Here is a 7,018-nt window from a genome sequence, read left to right on the forward strand (position 1 = left end):
TGCACCGGACCTCTAGTTTTAATATAAGAAGCTACTTCTGTCTTAATATCTAAGTTGCTTTGATTCTGTGAGAGGAATAGAAGGACCAATCTGGGAGAGAATTTCTTAAAAGTATTGTTATCAGTCTCAGAGAAAATTATTTAAAATAAGACCAGTTAACTACTACAAATTCAACCCTTTGCCTGGGTTAGAAAGCATCTCCCTCCGCAGATCAGGAAAAATCTGTACACATTATTAGCCATGCACATGATCTGGGTTGCAGTCATCTGAACCCGGTTGGTGTCCCCATCTTTAAAATTAGTGTCTGGAGGAGAGCTATGAAGACAGAAGGCAGGTGATAAATTATGCCTGGCAAACAGACTCAAAAATAAACTGAATAAATTTGGGGAATCACTGCTTCAAAACTGCCTTGTCCAGGTTGCTCTGCATCGCTACCTGCCACAGATGTATCTGCTGTACATAGAGTCAGAATGCTCTTTCTTACTTGTCTCTTGAAATTGTTGAGGGTTATGACGTAGAAAATCATAAAGGCACATCCAGCAGCCAGCTGAATGAAAGGTACCTGCTACATGAAATACATCCAATAAATATTTGTAGCTTCAATGAATAAATAAATGAAAGATGGTTACGAGTTTATTTTATTATATTACAACCACATTATTAGAACAAGGTCTTTACTGTCGTTGGAATGTGGCCCTGTGGAGCAGCTCTGTGTTGGCCAGGGGCTACAAAAGACAGCATCACAATCAAGCTGCGCATTCAGAGACTTTCATTTCCAAGCTCAGCTGCCTTCTTGCATTTGTTCTAATTGGTGCTGCTAGAAAAGTGCAGTTGTTATTGAAACACCATTTTTCCTGGAAATTCTGCAATTCATGGTCATGCTTAGCTTCTTTTATCCAATTAGTTGCTTCAGTTTCCTTTTTTATAGCAGCAGCTCAGATTTATCCAGAGACACACAGCAGCTCCTATGATGCCTCACACCAAAGTCATTAGGTTTCACTTTAACACAATCACAGATCAGATTTTAAAAGACAAAGACACATTCCCAGAAACTATTTATGAGTATTTGGTTCCCTGCACCTCCACAGCTAATGTTCAAACAGGTTTTGATGGGAAAATCAATTGTTCCTCTGCAAGCAAGCTTCGGATCAGGTTTTCAAATGGCAAGTAACACTGGTCTGGACATTAAACAAGAAAGAAAAGAAAAGAAAAGAACAAAAGAAGAAAGTGTAATTGGCCATTGTTTCATCCATGATTCATTGCAGATGTTGTCAACAAAAGAATAAGTGATTTAAATAAAGTCTTTGGTAAATCTTCCCTTTTTCTACTCTACTCATAGCCTGGGTGATCTTAGCTCCCACAACTTCAGCTCCTTTTTGCAAATTGATGACTCTCTCATTATATTACTAGACAGTATGTCTTACCTGTACTTCAAACCATATATCCAACAGTTTATTGGACATTTCCATGCGGGTGCCCATGGAGCCACAAAGGAAGCCTTTCCAAAACAGAGTCTATTAGCTTTTCCCCAAAGCTGGTACTTGTGGATTTTTTTTTACCATGGTGACCACTGCCACCCAATCAAGCCCACGATCCTTGGAGCCACCCATGATTCCTTCTTCTATCTCAGCTTATGATTTAGTCATCATATTGCTCTCTAGTACCTTATAGCTTTCTTTTTATTACATTGCCTCTGCCATTGTTCTGGCAAAAAGCTCTTAACCTGTTCTTCTGTCTGCACAAAGGCACCTGCTGAGGGGCCAAGCAAAGGCAGGAATTGAAATCACTCCCAACCCTCGAGTCTTGCACCCTGGCTCAGTTGTGTCCCTTCACAGGATCTTCTTTTTCTAATCCAAGCAAAGTTGCCTCAACTAAGGAGCAGGCTAGGGTCTATCTCTCTCTAATTTATCTTACATTCTGTGGCCATGGCCCCATTTAAGACCCTTCAAAGACTCCCATCACCTTCAGTATGAAATTCAGCCCGGTTGTACACCAGTCTGTGGTGAGCCCTCAGGGGACAAGTCAGGAAGTGAGATAGTTAAATTGGCAGGGCTCAGCTCCCTCCTCCTGCTCCCACTTCTACAATATGGTGGTTTCTGTATGAGATTCTGTTTTTTAGCTAAAAAGCTTTGCAAACTACCCTTTTTGTCCATTTTACCTGACTTTCCCACAATAGCACTTCCCTCAAATTCTTTTATAAACTCACTCAGTTCAAGAATTAGCAGATCAGGAGGTTCTGAAGCTCTAGAGCTGCCACAGCTGCCCACTCCCTGATCTACAAGTGCGCAGGGACTCAGTGAGACTCTCAGACTGGACCCTCCAGAGGGTGTCCTCTTGGTCCCACTCACCTTTTTTTATACTGTCCTCAGGAACCAGAATTGAGGCAATTGGTAATGATGAAGTGGGTGCGTGAGCTAGCTAGAGAACCCTGCTGCTCAAATAACAGAGCTTCCATGTAAAAATGTCTTTCAAATTGCTAGTAACTAGCCTTGAAATATTGCCTGTTTGTAAGATGAGCTTGTGATTGTCTTTCAAAAGACAAACTGATAAAGCTTGGGTGGAAGATGTCAGCATACCAGGCCCCCAACGAGAAGCTGCTTCGGGTAGAAATTAGGAGGCCAGCAAGGGGGATGACATTTCAAACCAAGATTTTCAGATTACTAAAATTCCTTCTTAATTCATGATGAAGAGAGGGCTCTGTCACCTGCTATTTTCAAGCTTAAGAGAGCCTTAGTTCTATTTTATTTATTTATTTTTTAAATTTTATTTTTCAATTACAATTGACATTCAATATCATTTTTATAATAGGTTCAGGTGAACACCACAGTGGTTAGACAATCATATACTTTCAGAGTGATCCCCCCTAAATTTCAAGTACCTACCTGGCACCGTACATAGTTATTACAGTATTATTGACTATATTCCCAAGGCTGTACTTTATATCACATGACTATTTTGTAACTACCAATCTGTAGTTTTTAATCCCTTCGCCTTTTCCACCCAGCCCCCAACCTCCTCCCTTCTGGCAACCATCAGTTTGTTTTCTGTATGTATGAATCTGTTTCTGTTTATTTTGTTCTTTAGATTCCACATTTAAGTGTGAAATGATACGGTATTTGTCTTTCTCTGTCTGACTTATTTCACTTAGCATAATACCTTCTAGGTCCATTCATGCTTTAACAAATGGTAAGATTTTATTCTTTATTATGGCCGAGTAATATTCCACTGTTTATATGTTCCACATTCCACAACATTTTTATCCATTTATCTATTGATGGGCACTTGGGTTGCTTCCATATCCTGGCTATTGTAAATAATGCTGCAATGAACATAGTGGTGCATGTCTTTTTAAATTAATTTCTTTTAGACACAGGGACCAGCTACAATTTGTGATTTTTTTTTTACCATTTTTTTACATCTTAATTTTATTAGAGCAAGACACTCTAACATTGATTACATGGTCACTTATACAGTTTAATTTGTGCTCTACCTAAAATATTGAATCTGATACCCTGTATTTTCCATCTCTCTTTTCTTTCAAAAGTATAATTTATTTTAAATTCTAAGACAAATGTTGGTCTTTGACTTATTGGTTGGTCTTTATTATTACTAATGAGAATTTATTAACCTGCCTCCACATGCTGAGAGGAAATCAGAACATAGATGGATTAAAAGCCAGTGCATGCCATTTCTCTGGTCCAGGACCTTTAAAATTCACTGGAATATTCTGCAATTGAGTTGTCCATTAAAAGACATATACATCATCAATTTCACATGCACCAAGACAACTGCTTGGAGTAGGACTCTCAACTCCTATTAGGTAGCTTTAGGGCTAGGACATTAAGCACAAAGTTTTTGCAAGCATGTTTCTGATTATTTTAATGAGGGAATGAAAATTCTAGGGCTCAATCTGAGATTAGCTCTATCTCTCTTGACTCCCTTTGCATGTGGTGACTTTTAGGCTGGAAACCAGGATAAAGGACTGAGAGTTGTGAGTGTGTGTGGTGGGGGTCCACGGAGGAGGAGGCTGGGCAGTGCCACCTCTGCCTTGGGAAAACAGTTCATTTCTGTTTAGCAGTAACTCTGAAAGGGCATATAGGCCATGAGCACAGACGAGCCACATGGCAGTGTTTGTTCAATTTACAAACATTCCAACTTATAAATGTGACAGCTCTTTCGATGCTTCCCAGTTGGAACAATAACTTCTTAGAACCATTTTCTTCAGGGAGAAATTTAGCCATTCGCCTCTGTTAAGATTAAGACCATTCAGGGCCAGAGGCCTGGGAACCTTTCATCCGTAGGCAAACTCGCCAGAAGGAGCCCAGGCACAGTGCCCCACTCCCCATGCACCCGCACCCACCTTCCAGGCCCTGGCTCGTTTCATTTCCTTCTGACTGGCAGAGTAATCTGCTGAGGATTGTGTGATGGTCATTAGGGTTTAAGATGCAAGAGGAGCTTATTACAGCTTGCTTTGCTTGGTCGATTGGAATGCTAATTCTAAAACCCTTTATTGTATCCAAGGTGGGCAAAGGATACAATAGTGATGTTCAGAGAAGCGATGTCCAACTCAGTCCTGCCACAGAGGGCGATGCTGGTGACAGTTGATAGCACAGGTCCCTCCCTTTCCATTTTCCAGACCCTTAACACCTCCTCCTCCCCATTTGGGAGCACACCTTACATCAGCACCAATGCTGTTGGAAGAAGCCAGGGCAAGTCATTAAGTCTGCAACGAGGCTGCTAAGCCACCAGGAGCTATGGTTATTCAGAAACACTGCAATTCAAGGCAAAGTGAGAGGCGGATCAATCTTTAAAAGTCCTTACCTTTGACTCCATCTCCAGCCCCTTCCCCAGAGGTTCAGAGGGCACTGGGGTATCTAAGTAGGCAGGTTCTCGAGCCAGATTGCCCGGGTTTGAATGCCAGCTCTATCCCTTCTTCATGGGTGACCTCTGGCAAGTTACTGACTAAACTGCCTGTGCCTTGCTACTCCTCTCCATGCAATGGGTAGAGTAAGAGTGCCTACCCGATGGGAGTTATCACGGATTAAATGAGGAAACACACCTAAAACACTTTGAATGTTGCCTGGCATGTTGTAAGTACCCAATACATGCTAGATGTCACTACTGTATGTATAGGCAGAACACAGGCAACGCACTTGTCAGGAGAGCACTGTTTGGAATTTTTAAGCTATATACCAACATGATGCAGACGACACTTGTATATAAAGATAAACCCAAATGCACTTGTCAGGAGAGCACTATTTGGAATTTTTAAGCTATATACCAACATGTAAAAAATATATATGAATATGCCCTGATGCAGACGACACTTGTATATAAAGATAAACCCAAAGCAAGCAGTGCTGGGTGGTAATTGAATCTCTTCAGGCTGGTTTCCTACCAGGCTCAAGTGAAAGCCAGCCAAAACGCCTGAACTCAGGAGTGAAGGTGGTCAGCCTCAAAACAGAAGAGCAGTAGCTTCAGAGTGAGCAGGGCCCTCTTCCTTTCTTGCCACGCAAGCCCAACATTTTCTCCCAGGAGGATCTGGTTAAGTTAGTGATTTAAAGGAAAGCAGCACTTCCTTCTGGGCATTGTTCTTTTTATTTCTGCTTAGCTTCTAGGACACGTTGTGCAGCCTGCAAGAACATTCTAAAAGTGAAACTGAATTCATAGGAAGAGGCTGTGCCTGACAGCATTAGCCTTTTCTGTTAGAAGGCATTTTGAATTGTTCTGGATCTGATGGGTGGGCAAACTGTGGGTTATATCTCCCACACCTCCCCCTCTGTGTATCTGGGGTGTTCTAAATGTTTAGAGATCCTTTGGGGTACATAATAGCAATATTAGAAAAGTTAATAGCCCTAGCTGGTTTGGCTCAGTGGATAGAGCGTCAGCCTGCGGACTCAAGGATCCCGGGTTCGATTCCGGTCAAGGGCATGTACCTTGGTTGCGGGCACATACCCAGTGGGGAGTGTGCAGGAGGCAGCTGATCGATGTTTCTCTCTCATTGATGTTTCTAACTCTCTATCCCGCTCCCTTCCTCTCTGTAAAAAATCAATAAAATATATTTTAAAAAAGATTTTTAAAAAAGTTAATATTTATTAGGAACTTGTTTAGTGCCCAGCTGTGAGATGAGCACTGCAAATGCTTCATCATATTTAATAGTTTATGTGCTGCTTCCAAGAAAGAAGACTGGGAAGGAATGTCCTAAAAGCCCTCTGATTAGCACTGGGCTAGGAAAGGGTTACTGTGTCCAGCTATTCCAGGTGCTAGAAAGCTGTGTACCCTGATCTCAGGGCTGAGCACAGCTCAAGCTTGTAGGAATACATCTAAGTAGTTCTGCAATTTTGTGTTCATAAATGGTGAAGTGAGAGCAGACTTGTAGCAGAAACCAGTTAACAATTCTAACAAGACCGATGGAACCCTGGCCAGTGTGGTTCAGTTGGCTGAGTGTCATCCATGCACCGAAGGGTCGCCGGCTCGATTCCTGGTTAGGACACATACCTGGTTTGCGGGTTGATTGCCGGTCAGGGCAATTAGAATAAAAAAAAAAAAAAAAGACCTGATGGAGAGTTCATTCATTCATTCATTCATTCATTTTTACACACATACCAAGCACCTATATGTGCCAAATATTGTTCTAGGCCTAGATATATAGCAATACACAAAACAAATCTAGACCCTCATGAAGCTTACATTCTAGGGGTGTTCATAGAAGTTCACTGAAAAAGAAAAACATGTGACTTAGGATAGTGATACTTTCTAAGACATGAATAAAGCTGTAAGGGGCGAGGATGCTCTTTGGATAGGGTAGCCTCTGAAGTGGTGAGATTTGAGCAAGTCCTGTTGGTGTTGACATGAAGGAAAATTCCGTAATGATTATGTAACAGAAGGAATACCCAGCAGAGACTACAGCAAGTGCAAGGGCCCTGAGGGAGGGTGGCATCTGGCCACCAGCAGAGTCAGTAATAGAATCAGGGGCATAGAAAGGGAGTGGACTGACTATTCTTGGGGGGGAAAGGGG

The 7,018-nt window shown here is 41.8% G+C and overlaps 1 protein-coding gene across 3 annotated transcripts in view; it reads left to right on the forward strand.

Annotated features, from left to right (window-relative positions):
• NOSTRIN (nitric oxide synthase trafficking) overlaps positions 1-7,018 on the forward strand; it is a 51,447-nt gene that overhangs the window by 9,825 nt on the left and 34,604 nt on the right. The window lies entirely within an intron of this gene.

Source organism: Myotis brandtii, unplaced genomic scaffold (assembly GCF_000412655.1).
Source record: "Myotis brandtii unplaced genomic scaffold, ASM41265v1 scaffold112, whole genome shotgun sequence".
NCBI classification, from domain to species: Eukaryota; Metazoa; Chordata; class Mammalia; order Chiroptera; family Vespertilionidae; genus Myotis; species Myotis brandtii.